General features: G+C 38.1%; 1 protein-coding gene and 1 long non-coding RNA gene across 5 annotated transcripts in view; one reads left to right on the top strand and one right to left on the bottom strand.

Moving 5' to 3' along the window:
• Nucleotides 1-554: 554 nt before the first annotated feature.
• On the bottom strand, nucleotides 555-1,906 carry LOC148648979 (uncharacterized). The gene is made up of 3 exons (XR_015926459.1): nucleotides 1,870-1,906; nucleotides 1,413-1,459; nucleotides 555-666 (listed from the first exon to the last, which is right to left on the bottom strand). It is a non-coding gene; the product is annotated as an uncharacterized LOC148648979 (long non-coding RNA).
• Nucleotides 1,907-2,189: 283 nt separating this feature from the next.
• The window catches only part of LOC148648978 (double-stranded RNA-specific editase 1-like), a 171,891-nt gene continuing 155,447 nt past the window's right edge, over nucleotides 2,190-18,633 (top strand). For all 4 annotated transcript variants that reach the window (XM_088604990.1, XM_088604989.1, XM_088604988.1 and 1 more), the window contains exon 1: nucleotides 2,190-2,427. The gene's annotated coding sequence lies outside the window, so the exon portion shown is untranslated. The remainder of the gene's footprint in view (nucleotides 2,428-18,633) is intronic.

Below are 18,633 nucleotides of genomic sequence, written 5' to 3'. Positions count from 1 at the left end.
ATGGTCTCAGAGAGCCGCAGTCCAGCAGCTTTTGTAGTTCACCATCAAATCTCCACTTTCTAAAGATATGGAACAATTCCATTGTGAACAATTAAACAGGTGATTGGTGAAGTAATTTAGAGACTAAATTCCGAACACTAAAATCTAAGTACACAAGTACATCTCGTCCACCCTCAAAGACTATAATTCTCTTAATTGAACAGATTTCTCCCTTGATTCATCACTACCTTACAGATGACCTATAAAACTAAGGACTGGGGCTTTAGGAACCAAGGTGGGAGACCCCTACTTTAAGGAAATCCTGGTTTCTGCTGTAAGTGGTGCAGTTGGGAGGGAACCAGTAGGGGGCACTCTGTCCCCTGGGCCAGAATTTCTAATCAAGTTCTTCAGTATGGCTATAAAAGACACTGAGCACTAACATAAGAACTGTAAAGCCAAGGCAGTGACAATGATTATAGAGGTAGAGATTATATTCGTAGTGGTGTGGCTAAATTTCCATTCTGGGAAAGCATCCACTTTCACTCCTCGAGCAGATTTGTTGCATTATCTCTTTATTTTTGCCCAGTAAGTTATTTGAAGACAAAATTCAAAGAACGTTATTATTTACAACAATAACAGAGTGACCTATCTTGCTCAAGGGCGCAACAGCAGCATCCCTTCTGGGATCTGAAATCATAACAATAGGACTGCTAGTGCAAAAAGGCTGCTGTGCGTCACCCTCCTAACCAAGCAAAGGGTTGTAGGAGTGTGGTGCATGCCATTTAGACCTGTTTGGAGTATATGCCGGCATCTTTCAAGAAGTAGTTGGATGAAAACCTTTGATCAATTAACACAAGATCACTTTATTAGCCATATACAATTTCCTGGATTAGGAATTTGTCTTTTCGCATATCCCAGCTTGCTCTCCATGAGTCACACAGGCAGCGAGAGAGAAACTTGGGGTCAGAGCGCAGGGTCAGCCATTTATAAAGCGCCCCTGGAGCAGCTGGGGTTAAGGGGTCCAACGGAGTAGGATTCCTCCGCCGGCCGCGGAATTTGAAATAGCTACAAACTTCCAAAAACATTTTAGATGTGCTGAATGGCCGCCTGGCGTTGTAACCACCGGTTGCTATCTCCCATATAGCATCGTAGAGAAAACCCAGTTGTAATTACGACTTTGTTATTATGCACATAACATACCATAGTCTGGTGTAGAATCCAGTACAAACGCATTGTCTCTCCTTTGGTAAAAAAAAAAAATCGCCCTTTACAAGTCTTCTAATTACACTCTTATATTTCTAAATATGTGGCTTTCTTAATTAGCCAGTTAATTTAATTAGTGGTGACAGGGTCAAAGCTTTGATTAATTGCTTTTTAAAAAATATTCCACTTTGCATCTTCTAAATACACATATCCCCCCCCATGAAACGAACCTGAAACGTGCTCGTCATTTTTGGTGGCATCCTCCTTTTTATCATCACTGTAAAAAAGAAACTTTAGATTATAAAGCATATGAAAGAATAGGAAAGTTTTTTTTAAAAAAAACATTCACATCAGGTGTGGGTTGGGTTGATTATCCTTTTTGAATTTAGAAAATATTCAGGACCCGATACATCTGTTTAACCTGCTGGAAAACGAAATGTTGGAAGTGTGATATTGAGCGCGATTATGATAGGTTAATTTAGACATTAACTGTGTGTAATACAGGAAAAGAAAATGCCAAATTGAATTAAAGATTTAATTTACAATTATAGCTCATCACAGTTATTATAATCAAGCAGCGTATCTAATGCATGGTATATGTAAATAAATTGTCATATGAAAACTTCAAAATGTAAAGCAGATTGCTTGGTGTAAAAAGTACATACTGTTTATTTTACGTTTCCTTACTCTTGTGCAAATCCTACTCCACTTCGCTTTGATGTACTTCCTTATATTTTACAAAATGAAACATATGCCGCTTGACAAAACCGACCAATCATTTAATACCATTCACCTGTCAATGCTTATTTGACCAATGAATTTTTCACTCTGTTTCCTCCCAGCATTTGCGTCTACCCAATGAGTACAGTGGATTATCAGGGAAACACTGTGAGCGTCTTAATGCGCGCTCACGATTTCCTTCGGTCTGTGCAGAGCTCGTCATGACTGGAGGAGGTGGGGCCCACAGCTCTCCTTCAGCCAATCACCGTAGGGTTTCTCCCGCTGTGCTCGCTCCCGAAGGGCGACCCCGTGAGAGTATCCGAGGGTCTTCACTCGGAGCTGTTGACTGCATGCGGTTCGTGCAGCAGCTCATTTACGACTACATGCGCAGTCAGTAATAACATCGACAGCGGTGATAGTAGTATTGTAGGCAGGCGGCGTTCTGTGCGTTTAAATTTAATGGCGGACGAACGGTACTAAAAAAAACAAATCAACACCATCTCCATTCAAACATCATCAGAGACGGTAAGTATGGACGTCCAGGTTTAGATTTGCATGTACAGACTTGTTTTTTGTAAATGAAATTCAGCAATGTAATAATTAAAGACCCTTTGTGAATGCACTGCCTTAAATCTATTTAAATTTCCAGCGTGGTTATTTTTTATATACATTTCACTAATATGTCTGATTGAGATCCACCTGGTTTCGCTATTTTACCTGCCATTTTCAAAGCCCTGGGTATTGTTTCATGTTGTATATTATAAAGAGATCACTATTATGGAAAGATCAAAATAACATATTGTGGCCGTTCCGGAGAGGGTGACTGACAGCAAAAACGGAATATTATCATCTACCGTAGCAACAGATCAATGGGTTGTTCTTTTTGGGATCCGTACTATTTTTATAGCTTTTTATTTCAAGTTTTGAAATGCTATTGTATTCTACTAGCGCCGACAAACAGAATACTAATAAACACGATGTTGTGCTTGAATTGTGTTCAGTGATAGTGTGCAGTGCAGATAAAAATCGTGATGCCTTTGCAGTTTGGTTTGAACTCTTATCTTCTTTGGTCGAAGCGGCTCCAGGGGTGAATTTCGATTGCACGTTTATCCTGTTTCTATTGGACGCATGCATTTTTATGTCTAGCCTAAACCTTAAAAACCCCACACTTCTCAGTGAGTTGGGTTTTGTAGCTGAGAACATTTTGACGTTAACTGCTGTAGAAATTCTTTTATAAGATTAATGTTAATTCGTGAAAAGTAGGCGGTTGCACGCTTGTGATTTAACCTATAATTGATTTATCATTTTTTCATTACGTTTAATGTTGGGCTGAAATTGCAGGGACAAGCTTGTGACAGAGTGTTTGTGTGTTTAGCATTAAAGCATTTCTAGTAAACAATACAGACCTCGGTCTGCAGCTGGTAATGTCACAATAGTAAATACAGTTCCCTGGGCATGTTCGAAGTCAATATTTAGTTCATGTGTATGTGTTATAAAATCACAGCGGGGGTTATTTAACAGATATTTAAATACAGCTCCCTTTGCAGTCATTCTGCACTTCATTCAGCTCCCGTTTAGAGCAGCAGGAAAAAAAAGCTTGTTGACAGATTTGGGTTTTGTGAATTAAACAAAACTGAAATCGAATCCACTGCAAACTCTACTGTCCTGCTAGAAGCAGAACCAGGACATAACCAGATGAAGTAATTTTTTTTTTGGTGTTCAGTCCGGTTTATTACTGTCGCAGTGGAGTAATAGTCACCTGAGCAAATGAGCTGGTGTGTACATGTGCTCAGCTGAGGTGTGTGAAGACCAGATATTAACCTTCAAGTGACTGTTCAAAGATTGATGGTTGTATCTTAATGCGGTACCTCTAACTCGGCTTCCACTCAGTTTGCTTCTCATTTCTGCATTTTGCTTGAGATAGATTTTACTCTTTGAGATATGTCTGCTACCCCAAGGGAAGGAAAAATAAAAATAACTTACTTGGTCTAGCATTCATTGTGGCATTTGACATTAATATAAATTAGTAGCACATTTCCTGCATAAGGCCAATGTGACAATAAAAGTATGAAAATTTATTTTTTTTGGCCTGCGAAAATGTAATTAATTTTGGCTTGAGAAGTGAATATAAAAATCTAGATTTAAGTATTTAAACCACATTGGTGTAATACTGTTACCATTTCAGCAGTCCTTCAATGTATCTGTGGTAGACCTAAAAGTATATTCAGCGATAGTTTTTCCTGTTTTTGTAAAGCCCTAATTGAAATAATAGTCTATTGTTTTCTTTTAAAAGCTGAGTGGTTTCTAATGGATGATCAACAAAGAACTTCAAGTTTATTGTCATGTTGGTCTTGCATGCATTTTGCATTATCATCATATATTTGCAGTTAAATTGTCTCAAAATGAATTTAGGAGAAAGGTACTGTAGCTTTAGCACTGATTAACATTTATTTCCAGTCCTTTTAAGTTTGGCAGTGCTGATGAGTACAGCATCTTGGAGTTATTTAATTTGTGATAGAGTGAGTTACCGTTCCTTAATAAAGTTAATTGATAAACTTGCTGTGTGGTTGCAATAGTCTGCAAAAGGCTTCCTGGTTAGTAATTTCACAAATTCAGCATCATACTGTGTTCTATGTTTTCAACTCTGATGTCTTTGAATCCTGAAGCTAGCTCGCCTGTAACGTCAGCAAATCAATCACAAATTCTGTAGAACTGTAAAAGGAAAAATGGTGTGTTAACATTTTTGTCATCTCTCATCACAGCTGCTCCAGAGGACCGGTGATGAGATTTTAGTCCTGAAATAATAATCCACGAATGTTTAATGCAGAAAATCCATTGCTTGTTTTATTTGGATGTTTTTGGTTGGCAGCTTGAACTCAGATCTTCTTATACCTCTTTCCAATTCACATGCTGGCACCAATTTGTTTACAAATAAAATAGTGTCACTTTGTAAGGGTAAGCTATGTTTCTTGTATATTTTTTTCATTTTTAGGATGTTGATGCACAAAATAATTGTGGACAATTTATTGCTGTGTTCTTATTGTGTTTTTGATGGGGCAGAAAGGCCAAATCTCCTTTTCTAGTCCTTTCCCTAATTCCTTTTGCATGGTAGCATGCATCTGGAAAACATTTAGCGCCTATAAGAGCTCTTCATAATGGTTTGAATTCTTGTTTGGGGTTATTCGGTTAATTGAGTGTTGGATTCTTGTTTCTTTAACTCAAAATTATGGTGATGGTGCATTTGACATGTAATTACATAGGAAAAAAGTTAAAACCATTTTAAACACTTTAAAAGTGTGTAATACCAGAACATAAGTATATTATTACAATATAGTTGTCAAATGTATTAGTATTGCTACAGTATATCAATGTGTGATTGGTGGTAGTTTGTGAATATACCAGAATAAAACTTTTACCTATGTTTCTTCTATGAAAGTCCGTGTTTTGATTTGTGAAAGGAAACTGTAAGCTTCAGTATGAAGGTGGATAGGTTTTTATCTGATGTGACAAACAATAAATACTGTTGATGTGTGTTAGGGGGACAATGCTCAACCATTCATGCTTAGTAATCCCATATAGTCCATCTGAAACTCTAGTAAAAAGTGCCAATTTCTCAGACTGGTTATTAAAACAAGATAAATAAAATTAATTGATGGTATATGAAATTTGTACAGATTTGGAGTTAAGCACAATATTGTGAACTTTGTGAAAGTACTATATGGCCGCCATGTTGCCATGGGCGAGAGCAAGAGTTTCCCGAATTGCTTTCGCCTGTATTCACAAGCCTGCTTGTTTACAGTGCAATAAGGCCGCATCATGTCACCGGAAGTCTTATGCCTTGTTGCCTCGTTCTGAATCGCAGAACATGGCGCTAAGCACACCTGGACATTTCAGCTATTTTATTATGTAAATTGGTTGGTTTTACAAGGTACTATGTACATTTTACTTTTATTGTGTTTTGAAATGCACTCATCAATGCTGATTCTTTAAAATCCTGAAATATAAAAAAAATGTACTGCAGTTTCCCTTTAAGTGGCCTTGTCCAATGATATGGCAAAATTTAAAACTATACATTAGGACCAGATTCAGATTTGAGTTAAACACCGGCTTGCAGTATGAAAGAAGGAGAACATAGTTTTAAATACAAGAGAGTACTCTTATTCACTGGGGCAAAGAAACTCACAGTACATTTAAATTAAACCTTTAAGTTCTACGTTTGTTTTTTGGCAGAAAGAATCCTTTAATTACTGTATGGATGTTGTCCATTACTGTTTCAGAACAAACCAATGATTTAGTCCAGTTGTGTCTTTAGTAATCAGACTTTCATTTTTTGGATTTGTCGTACACTGCAAAAGTATCTCTGAAATATAGTTGGGTAAAATTAATATTTAGAAATTAAAATAAGGGCACTCTATATGATCTACAAGGTATCATTTTTGGAATCTTGACTGCTGTTTTGCTTTTGGTTCAGTTAGTCTGTTAAAGCTTGCAGTAATCTCCAAGCCAAATATTTCTGCTATTATTTCACATTTTGGTCACATATTTGGTGCTTCCTGTGACTGTCACAAGATTTCATAGATACAGGTATCTGTAATAGAACTGGGATTGTAAGGCTTGAACTACTCCAATGTAAGGGTATACTTTTTAAAAATTTCATCAAAAAAACGGATATACAATATGTTATTGCTAGCTTTATTCAGATTAGTTAAGGAAAGAGTTCAATTATCATTGGTCAATGATATTACAGAAAAATGTGCATTTTGATTTAAGTAGTGGACTTATGTGTATTTCTTGCAGGGAAAAAGATGTGGCTGATTAATTGGGTGACTGTTTGGCTTGGGGGTCTGAATTGAGACCTCAAAGGCTCAGTAGGGTCTGAGAGACTCCAGCTAACTTTGGCCTAGACTTCCTTTGCCTGCCCTTGAGGGCATGTCAATGCTGATTCATCTCCCTGCGATGAAGTTGGATGGACACAGGACCTGCAGGTTATATCCCTTATTAAAGATGCGCACATTTGTATGCAGTTTCCTCTGAGGGTTGTCTGAGCTGAAGATTGAGGTCTGTGACGTCAGTATATCAGAGGTGCAGTGCAACTTTTTTGTATAATGTTTGTAACAGGTGCGTGCATATTTATAAATTGTTCAAAATTGTATTCTAGAAAGTGAATGTCTGCAAAGTAACTAAAAAAAAAACTGTCTGATATCACAGTTATTTTTTTTATTTTGCTGACCACAGGTCTTTTAAATAAGTCAGATGCCAAGTTCTCCCAACAACATTGTAACACAAATGTATAAGGAGGTGACCTTTAAGAGTTGTCTTTGCAACCTTTTATGGAGCCAGATTGAGCTGGAGAAAATAAATAGAACCACAGATGACAATGCTTTTTTTGGATTAAATTATAGATAATAAGAGCAAGCAATGTCACAGAAAGACAACTGCTTATCAGATTGGAGTTTGGTAGGAAATAATATTTTATTATAGAAGTACAACTTTTCAGAATTGAATAGGGAAAATATAATGTTGAAGGTGCAGGTATTAAAATGTTTTCCTTTATTATGCACAACTGATTAGCTGTGTTTCTCTTTATAACCCGTGCTTTAACAGAGTTAGTCTAATATATACTGTAGTGTTGTGTAACAGTTGCCCTTCTGCACTGCCTTGCATCGCCATTTATGATAATATACAAGAAGGGGAGAAAGGATGGAAGTTTCTGTAATGAAATGAAAGCAAAGGACTCAATGATTGAGATTTTAAAAAAGTCATCTTAACACGGTAAATATATTAACAGCTCGTCTATAAATCTTACAGACTAAGCTGTAAAAGCCTGTATGCTGACTCTGCTGAGCCATTCTAAGTCGAAAAGAAATAATGGGGTTGTATGTATTGTGATCTGTATTTTGTCAAACTCTATCATCATCAAGAAGTTTGAAAGCTTTGATTTTTTTTGGCGAAAGTGGCTTATTGATGCATAAAAACAGTCCAGGGTGTTTTAGTGACGCTCAGGGAAATAGTGGTAGTGGACAGAAAATGGAAACACCAATGTAAAGCCACTTAAGAGGGCTTTGGGCCACTATATATGGCCTGTATAACTGTGGTATAGAGTCTGGAGCTCTGCAGGAGGAATGCGGCACCATTTTTGCACTAGAAAGGTAATCAACTCACACCTCTAGTAGATGGAGGTGGAAAATGATGTTTTCTGGTGAGGTGACTGACAAGGCCATGACATATGGATAACTTCAGTGTTATGATCATCACACCATTGGGTGACCACGCATGCTTTTTGGATGGGGGCATTGTCTTTCCTGGAAGACACTCCTCCTGGCACAAAAGAAACGCTGCAGCAGGGGAGGAAGAAGATCACTCTGTACCACTAAGAAGTGGTTATTGTTGACCTTGCTTTCTAAGGGAATGAGTGCCCTCAAACCTTGCCAGGAAAATGCGGTTCACAATGTTATGGACCCACCAGAACCCTTAGCTGTTGGAACCACGCACTTAGGGCTGTAGAGTTCCAAGTGTTGGAGCTACATTTACAATTTGTCCGTTTGCCTAATGTAGTGAAAGATGATTCATCTGACCATATTGCATTCCTCAGCTGCTTGGTATTCCACTGCCTGTCCTGTTTGCACCACCTGCGAATGTGTATTTCCAGGTGTGAGGAGAGGTTTTTGCACTGTAGCCAGGTTTTGGTATCCCGCTCTGCAACCTATTACAGTACGTGGTTCATTTTTGATTAAACTGTTTTTTTGTGCTCTAGGCTGAAATTTGCACTCGCGTGATTTACAGTTTCTCTGCAGCTTTGTCTCCAACTTCAAATCAGTTTGGGGATATAACAGTCTAGGAGTACAGTATGTGCCTCTGACCACTGTTGCCCTGTTGCTGGTATCTTTCCCTGCAGTTCCATGCTGAGATCCCCTTAGGCACTATTGTTCGTCAAACCTCAGCAAACTGAGTTGTGTTGGTCACTAAAGCCCTTGCCGAACATGTCCCAATAATCACCCCTCTTTCAGCATCACTGAGGTCTCTAAGCATCCCTAATCCCTAAGCATGCCACAGTGCTATTTGCTTTATTAATACATCTGTAACACCTGTGTGGTAGCCCTTAATTTCAAAGTACTTGGTGTCTCTCATATACTATTTTCATGGTGTTTCATTTTTTTACCTCACCCACGCTGCATAAACATTTATAGGGCACTAATTGTGCAATTATGAGAAAGATAAGATGTGCTGTCAAGAATGAGTGTAATCAACATAGAGGTCGTGTATCAAATGTGGGATCATGGCAAAAAATAGTGTTATTGCATTTGTCCAAGCTGTCTTTTTGGATACTTTAAGCCAGTGGTTCTCAAACCTTTTGGACCAAGTACCACCCCTAATCCAACCAAAGCATCCAAGTACCACCTACACGTCATCATCTCATAGGAACCCCAGAAATTATCAATGACCAACATGAGTGCATGTGCACACACACTCACACATACATATAATGAATATTATAATAATAAACTTTGTTTGATATATTAAAATGTGGCTTCTCAAAGTGTTTTACAGAAAAAAAACAACACACAAAAATAAAAAAGCACCATTTCAGTGAGAGGGGTGAGCCTGTTTAGTTGAGCAAAGCAGATGTGAATTAATTTTTCGAGCCTTGATACAATTCACAACAGTCTAACAGATTTTAAATCGTCAGGCATTTTCTTGACGGCAAAGGTCTAGCGGTGGATGTTGCAATGAAACCATTAGTTTCTGGAGCAACCTCTCTAATTCGTGCAACTATACCGTTATGTCGGCTTGTCATTGCTCTAGCACCGTCTGTACAAACTCCGACACATTTTATCCAGTCGATGCCATTCTCTTCGATAAATTCATTCAGAAGCTGAAATATATGCTCTCCTGTAGTTCCTGTTGGTAGCGGCTCACAGAACAGAAAGTCCTCAGGGGACGTACCCTCAAACTCGTATCTAACGTAAACGAGCAAATTGGCCAAATCGACTACAGACTCATGTAATTGCATTGAAAAACATCTGCTCATCTTAACGCGCACTGTCAGCGTACTTTTGATATAATCTTCATTTCAATAATTCTATGAATGACTGTGTCTTTCGGGGGGGGGCAGCTAATCGAGCTGTTTAGCAGCTTTTTCTCCACACATAATAGTGTGGGGCTTACCTGCTTTAGCAATCCGCAAGCGTGCATTTTTCCACGTTTCCGTTTTTATTTCAGTTTATTTCAAGTATTTCATGCGCATGGGAGAGAAACACAGAGACGCTCGGTGTATTTTTCTCAAATTAACTTAGAACAGTTCTTAAATATTTTTCTGTTATTTTTCACGCTTTCCTGTGCTCACAAGATTACCAGCGTTCATAGCACACATTTCTATGCATTCCTGTGTTTACAACGTTGGCTTTGTTCCAAAATCACGCACATTCTCCTTTCTCCCTATTTGCTGGAGATACAGTAGCTTTTTTAAATACAATTGGTCACTTGCATCCGTAACACGCATTCCTATAGAGTGGTATAGAATTACAGAGTATCTCTTGTGTCCACTGAAGTATTAGCGCGCACTGTATCGTAGTACGTAGGCTGCGTATTCGACACGTATAAAAATACAAAATATGAAAACCCGTCCCGATTTTTTCAGCGCACACAACACAATTCCAGGGTCATTTGGCGTACCACCTGGCGGCACGCCACGTACCACTGCCGGTACGCGTACCACAGTTTGAGAACCACTGCTTTAAGCATTAGGTTGTTTGACGGCTTCTATTACCACCTTGGAGGGCTTGCAGCTGAAGACTTACTTAGTCTAACTTCTTGTGTATGGCATAAAGGCATTGTTCTCGTGATCAGTAGGACAAATCGGTCTCTTTCCATGGTTTTGTTTCTTAATTTTCACTAGACATGATATTCAACAGGTTAAATCTCCCTAATCACCTGTTTACATTGGGCTGTTTTGTGCTCCTGCTGCAGTCAGTCACGTCATGGTTTGACGTGAATGATCAATTACAATGACGCCAAAACAATTAATATCCATGGTCTGTATACGTCCTTTTCAACAAATCTGCATGAATAGAGTGATGGGTTTCTTCAAATGCTTTGTATGAAATTGCAAAATGTCACACAATGTATGAAAGCTGTCATGCTGCTGTTATTATTAATGCATTACCTCCCCTGAGGTTCTACTCGTGACTAAATCTAAGCAACTATGTTTTGTAGAACATATTCTAAAAGCAACTGTGGTCAAATGCCAGATGAAAACTGGTTAAGTGAAAACCCTTTGTGCTGTGCTGAAGTTTTGACAAAGTGTGACATGTTGGTGTCAAACATATTTTTTTATCATCAATAGATAACCTAAGAGAAGCTACAAATGAGACGAGGCCCTTCAGTCTGCCTAGTCTGTTTTGTAGTTCCTAACTGATTCAAGGCTATCATGTTATTTTCACAACAGGACTGGGTAGCTTGTTCCATATTCTCACAGCCCTAAATGGGATTGTTATAGCTTGTTAAACTGCAAAATATAATACACTTCAAAAATCATAATAGCAGCACTACAGATTTACCAACAGGAATTATAACGCTTTTAATTATACTGTTATATTTACACTGATATTCCACAGTTGGACAACATGCTGGGGGAAAACGCATTCTTGCTTCGAGCAATTAGTGAAAAGTCTGTTAAAAAACAGACTTCCTCCTTGCTATAAAGTACTAGATTACGACTAATGAAAAATGAAAACAGCTTTGACATACATTTGCTGTATGGATGCAGCACTTCCTGATGGTGACTCTGAGGGAAGGACTGGTTATTTCCATCCATCCAGCTATTTTCTAATGGCTTTATCTAATACAGAGACGCGAGGGAGACCGAGCACATCCTGGCAAGCAACAGGCTCAAGGTGGGATGCCAGTCCATTGTAGAGAACATAGACACAGGCACACACGCATTAGGGCCAGTTTTCCCATAAGCCAATTAACCTAACAGTATGTCTTTGGACTGTGGGAGGAAACCGGAGCATCTGGAGAAAACCCATGTGAACACGGGGAGAATATACAAACTCCACACAGATAGCAGACCAGGTCTGGATTTGAACCCAGGGCCCCAGCACTGTGGGGCAACAATACTCGCTACTGTACCCCTGTGCTGCCCCCAACTTACCTCGCTGTTTCTTCAGTATATTGTGTCGAATATACAGGTCATCATATTAAGCAAATAGATTGCATTTTTTAAAGTAACATTCAAAATCTGAGATTCAGTTGAGTTTTGGACATTAAAATATGGCAGTTATAGAAAATATCATATTTAATGCTTTTCAGTAGGTTAAAGACCTGAATGACAGTGATGGTACTTGGGGACTCTACCAACCATGTCACAAATTCTTGTTTTTTTTTCAAAAGCAATATGTTTGTCATAACCCAAAACTTAAAACCACATTAACATATGTTTTCTTATTAACATATACTTGAATAAATGTTAAAATTATATTTACAAAAGAATTGCTAAATCCACATTGTTTCCATTTTTTTTTAATCTTAATGCTTTTTAAAACCTAAAATTATATGTAATAGTGTATAGTTCCCACGTGCCTTGCGCAATGTTCTGGTTTCTATCGCTGATATTGACAGTGAGCCCACTGGAGCTGGGATATTGCATTAGTTTACCTAGAATTTGGGCTTTTTTATTCTTCAGAACACTGCAGAATCCTTTCTGTTCCACTTTAAAATATTTTCCTAAAATACATGAAAGCCTTAACAACTACTGTGGTATTTACGATAGCATTAGAATTCTTGATTAGCATGATATGGCTTTAGTTACACCTACGTTTCATAAGTATGAAAAAGTTAAGTGGATCTAATAAGGTTTGGGATCAAATGTGTCTAAGCTTTTTATGAATTGTTCTTATTAGTATTCACATTTGTAGATGGGGAGGCACTGAAAAGGGCATTGCAGCCCTTGCTTTTATCATTAATGTGTGCGTGTATCGACCTGGGCACTGTATGTAGTGTTGCTTTAGGCCACTGACGTCAGGCCTGTTTTGGAAAAATTTGTCTTTTGGCCGTAAGGATTACATAGCATCTCGTCTTAAATAATGTAAATAAGCAGTCACTGGCTGTGACAAATTTGTAATGACAAGCCAAATTCAGGGGAGAAGACAAGGGCTTTGGGCGATTGGCTTAATAAAGCACTCGACCACATGGATCCATTTGAACTGCAGTGCAGGACTGCGCTGGGTTTGTATATTGAGTGGTCTGGCTTTTTCCTGGTTGAGAAAAAAATGGCTGGTAATGCACACATGAATGCAGTCTATATCCAATACTGTTTTGTAGTAGCCTAACGCAAGGTCGTGTTGGAGCTGGAGCCTATCCTAACAAGCACTGGGCACAAGGCAGGATACACCTATCCATCACGGGGCACAACTAGACACACACACTCAGATTCACACCATGGTCAATTTTTCCAGAGCTTGATTAACCTACCACTGTGTTTTTGGACCAAACCACTCTGAAGAAACACACATGAACATAGGGAGAACGTACAGTACAAACTCCACAGTCGACAAACCAAGTCTGGAAGTGATGCCAGGGCCCCAGCCCTGTAAGGCAGCAGTGTTAGCCACTATTCCTCCCTGCAGAACACAATATTCAATAAAATTACAAATACGGGATTGATTTGGAAGTTTCTGTTGCAGCACAAAGTAAATTCCCTTGAGGTGACTGTGCTGTGCATGTAAAGATAGCACCTGAGCAGCACTTTTGAATAAGAACAAAAGTAAAGGTGGACAGACCCAGCCATGTGTACTAGCAGTTTCAAATTAGAAACTTTGCTTGTATAATGTTTGTGTAAATTGTGGAATTTGCTGTTCTGTTTTGGCTGGTCTGAAGATGTCCCAAACTGCCATTAAGATGTTATAAATGGTGACATACAAACTCTGCATGCATGTAAGTGGCATTTGTGAAAACTGCTCTTCAAAAAAGTAAATTGCACGGAGGCATTTCTGCTATCGGATTGTTTGGGAATAGTGTTGTTACAATAACAAGTGTGACTTCACAAGCAAGGAAATAGCCCTAATGCATGAAAATGTGTAAATGTCTGTTAATAGCATACATTTTAAAGTGAATAAAGGTAGAAATAGGCAGTAAATAATGGAGATAAATCCTGTATCTGTAAAAAACATACAGCTTGCATTTGTTTCATAAGCCCAGTGTGCATTTGTTTTCTGTTCCCAAAATAGGTGCATGATTTTGAGAGGTGTGACGAAGTGCTGCTCTTTTATTTTATATGGGTTCCACACTTGTGCTCCCTGTCAATTATATAATTGAACTAGCAGAAAAAGTCAGTTTTCACCAGGTTTTGGTATAGAATCTTCTTCATGATGCCGAATGTATTGATGTTTCCATTACTGTTTCAACACACCAGGAAAACAAAGAAAAAAGGCATGCTTAAATTGTATGATTTCACAAATTTTGGCTGTCAATTTTTCATGAAAAATGTTACAGTATACAGTAGCTAGTGGTATATTTCCCGTTTGTTTATACAGCTCTCTGTGGGTACACTAGGGAAACATAGTGTACCTGGTGTGTATGTTTCAAATATGCAGTGAATTTACATAAAAAGTATTGTAATTCTTTTGTGTATTGATTTATTTTCATGCAGGTCTTTCAGCATTTTAAAATGTTTTTGTAAACAGACGGTTGATTATGTGAAGAGTTATCATGCATTTTTCACAAATCCATTTCTCTAGTCTGGAACATGGGGAAAAAAGTAAGCATTGTAGATCAGGGATTAATAGAGCACATTGGGTTACTCAGTGGTCTAATTTGACGGCTGGACTTAACACAGAGCTTGGTTGTGAATCCCAGCTCAGCCAGCTAATGAGGCCTGCTATGACCTCCGAATGAGCCATTTTGACACTTTAATACTGTTGACAGTCATTGAATCTAGACAGCCTTACAGTTAAGGTTACTTACTGGTTAATTAAACTTACTGTTCTTTAATGCTGTTTTATTGTTGTGCAATGGATTGTTTGTTCTTTGAAACAGATTCTTCAGAGTTTGCATGTTTTTGTTTACAGGCTATACTGCAACAGTCTCAGCGATCAATTACATCCAAGGTAACTTCCCCATCAAGAACGATCAAACCTGAAAAACGTCTTTGTGGGGAAAATGCAATTTCATTTTAAAAATAAACAAAGGGATAGTTCAAGAATGAGACATACAAACCTTCTGCAAACAAGATGTGCAGTGCGTTTAAAACGGGTGCCAAAATGCTGCTTCACTGTGAACATCACACACATCACAGAGAGGGCGATTTAGATGGGGCAAAAACAAATGGTAATGTTATGGTTTTCCAAGAAAAATGCAGTAGGACACCCAAAACTTCTCACATTTTCCATATTTGTTTCCACTGGAGCTGGGATATTGCATTAGGGAATTTGGGCTTTTTTATTCTTCAGAACACTGCAGAATCCTTTCTATTCCACTTTAAAATATTTTCATAAAATACATGAAAGCCTTAACAACTACTGTGGTATTTACGACAGCATTACAATTCTTGTGCAGTTTCACGTTTGGAGCAATTCTTCGTTTATAAAAAAAAAAAATACTCACTCATGTACATTAATGACCAAGAGAAATTTGTAACAAAAGTTTAATTCTAGTTGAGACTTGGTGCGTGGGTTGATTGTTGAAGTTGCATACCTGGACTCCTCGCTATATAAAATAATTAACCAGCAGCTAAATCCTTTAACCATTAAAGTGGCAGTCAGATGTTTAAGTGATACTGTATGTATTATCTAAGAGAGAACTCTGGCAGACCAGGAGTTTGCTTGAAACACAAGTTTTCCCAGTTCTGTGTAGAGTACAGTGTAAGTCATGCTGCACATAGAAGCTGCTTTTAATTTCCCTGGTTGTGGTTTAGTAACTGGTTTTCATTAGACCCAGGAGGTGCTATCATTGGTTCAGTTCTGTACGTTCTGCACTGCTCTTTCTCAGCGTTTTTGGAGGTAGGCAGCAGCTGGCTGTTTTGCTACTGTTTGTTTAGCCAATTGCTGAATCCCTGCAAGCTGGCATTCTGTCTGAGGCACCACTACCATCTGTTCAACTTTCATACAACATTTTTAATCTGTCATACAGTTCAACCTGTATCTTTTTTAAAAAAAAAAAAATGTGTGCGTAGATATTAGTTATTAAAAATATAAAACTCAGCGGTCCATGTCATGTGACAGTAGTCAAGTGTTTGTTGTGAGTATTGCAGAACGTTTGTGATTGTTTTCCTCTTCCCCAGGAACTAATGTTCCACCCCTTCCATTGCACTCAATAAGATGTTAATATTATATCGAGGATCAGCGGAAAGTAAATCATTCGTTTCCATCTTTGGCTGCCTGTTTTTTGACGTCAGGACAATAATCCCTGCTTGTATTTCTTTTCTGTGCACAGACATCACAGATGAAAAACGGATTAATTGACACTGTCACATACAGATTTCTAGTCCAGCTGCCCTTACAGCATGTCTTTTGTGTGTTTCTTTTGTGGGAGTCTGCTGACCATTAATAACACTTCTGAATTAGAAATCTTAGGCTTCTAAGTAGGGATTGGAAATGAAAATTTCAATCTTAAGTGTATACGGCATTTTTAAAAATGTATATTCAAAGACATGATCACTAATTACAATGACAGTTTTTAAGCCTATTAACAGTCTTGTAAGAATGAAATGTACAAGGTATAGGAGTTGGAAATCTAGGAAATGTTTCCCTATACAGTATTTGAAATTCAGCAGGTGTTCTTTATTTTTCAAATAAATAAATCTCCACCAAATGTTTGCTCTGTAATAGTAGAACGTAAAGTGTCCCTGCATGTTGATTCCAATAAATAAGAATGAGCTTGATGAAAATTCAATTTGGAATATTGGAAGGAGCAGAATAACAAAAAGGTTGTCTTCTTTACTTTTGTTTTGTCAGTGTACAAACTGTTTTGAAATTCTTTATTAAAGTCAAAGAGCCACGTTGTTGACATACTGGGGGGGAAAGAGGACTGTGCATTCTGTTAATGTCTCCCGGCTGAAAAACTCTCCTGGTACAGATGGAATTGGGAGGTGCAGATTGCCCTTTTCTGAAAGTACTAGTTTTCTGTAGCAGTTTTCATCTGCTTTCCTTCATGCAAGTGTGTTTTGATAAGATAGGACTAAAAAAACACACAGTTGATGTATTCCAGTTTCAACCGTTGTTTTCCTCACTAAAAAGGGTAGCCATAGTGATACATTTGTCAGAGCAAGTTTAAAGTTTTAACACTGGACCCACACGCTTAGTGAGTGCGGTCCAGATGACTTCAAACAGTTCATTAAATTCCTTAGAGCACTTCTAACTCCATCCTTAGTTACCTTCAGGTTGAAGGTCCAAAATGATGTGATGAGTTTTTCTTTATACTGTTTCTGTTTCTGGAGGTGTTGATAAAGTGATACAGTAACCATTGATGCCTTAATGGTTACTGTATCACTTTATTTAATCAGGCACCTGTGTGCTTTTCTGCAATGACACTGTCTTGCCTTTTGCAGCATCCAGTGTACTACTGTATATTAGCAAATATCAGACCTAGGAAATAAAAAATGTCCTGCCAATGAGCATTGTCATGATCATTATTTTGTTTTTTGTTCCTTACTTAATGTCATAAGTTTTGTTTTTATAATAATAATAATAATAATAATAAAAATAATAATAATAATAAACTTTATTTTATATAGCGCCTTTAAAGGTGGCTTCTCAAAGCGCTTTACAGGATGACAATAACAATAAATAAGAAGACTACAACAATAAATAAGAAAAATTTCACAAGACAGGACACAATTATAATTACAGCAATACAACAATAACAATAGAGGAGACCGTGGAAGATGGTATTAAGAAGAGCAGAGGGGTGAAGAATGGAACCAGTTAAGTAAAGGCTTTTCTGAAAAGGAGGGTTTTGAGTCTGGATTTGAAGGAGTTTAGAGAAGGTGACTCTCTAATATCCTTGGGCAAGGAGTTCCAGAGCTTGGGGGCATAGCAGGAGAAAGCCCTGTCGCCCATACAATGTAGACGGGCTTGGGGGACAGTAAGGAGGGCAGAATTTGAAGAGCGGAGGTTGCGAGGTGGGGAGTAGGGCGATAAAAGTTCAGACAGGTATTGAGGTGCCAAGCCATGTAAAGCCTTGTAGGTGAGCATGAGGATTTTAAAGTCTACGCGGAATTTGACCGGAAGCCAGTGCAAGGACTCCAGGATAGGAGTAATGTGAACACTTGCACTAGATCTGGTCAGGATTCTGGCTGCTGAATTTTTAGAATTTTAGAATTTAGACTTGGAATGTTTATCTAATGGTTTATCTAAATGCTCAATTCCTTGGAGTAAAACGCTATAAAGAAGTGCAGGTTGAGACCTGTCGTCTAGACACAGCTAGTGTGAATCTGGGGATTTTCATTAGCTACATTTGAATGGGAACCCACAGTGGATGCTTGAGAGGTTGCAGATTGTCAGTGAGAATTGCAATTCTATAATTGGATAGACTGAAAGATCTTAAGTGTAGATCACGTACCATCCATTTCACTAACTGATGTATCCCAGATGTAGAGTTGGAAATGAATTCCCGTTTTAACTAGTGAAAAAACCTTCTTTAGCAGTATAAGAGTTCTTTTTGATCTAAATTAAATAATTAAATTGTGCGCTGGTTCGGATCAGAGGCAGCATGTTGGCGCGGTGGTTAGTATTG

Source organism: Lepisosteus platostomus, chromosome 14 (assembly GCF_059453375.1).
Source record: "Lepisosteus platostomus isolate fLepPlt1 chromosome 14, fLepPlt1.hap1, whole genome shotgun sequence".
Lineage (NCBI taxonomy): Eukaryota > Metazoa > Chordata > Actinopteri > Semionotiformes > Lepisosteidae > Lepisosteus > Lepisosteus platostomus.
The sequence above is the reverse complement of the archived record's forward strand: the minus strand, read 5'-3'. Positions and strand labels throughout refer to the sequence as shown.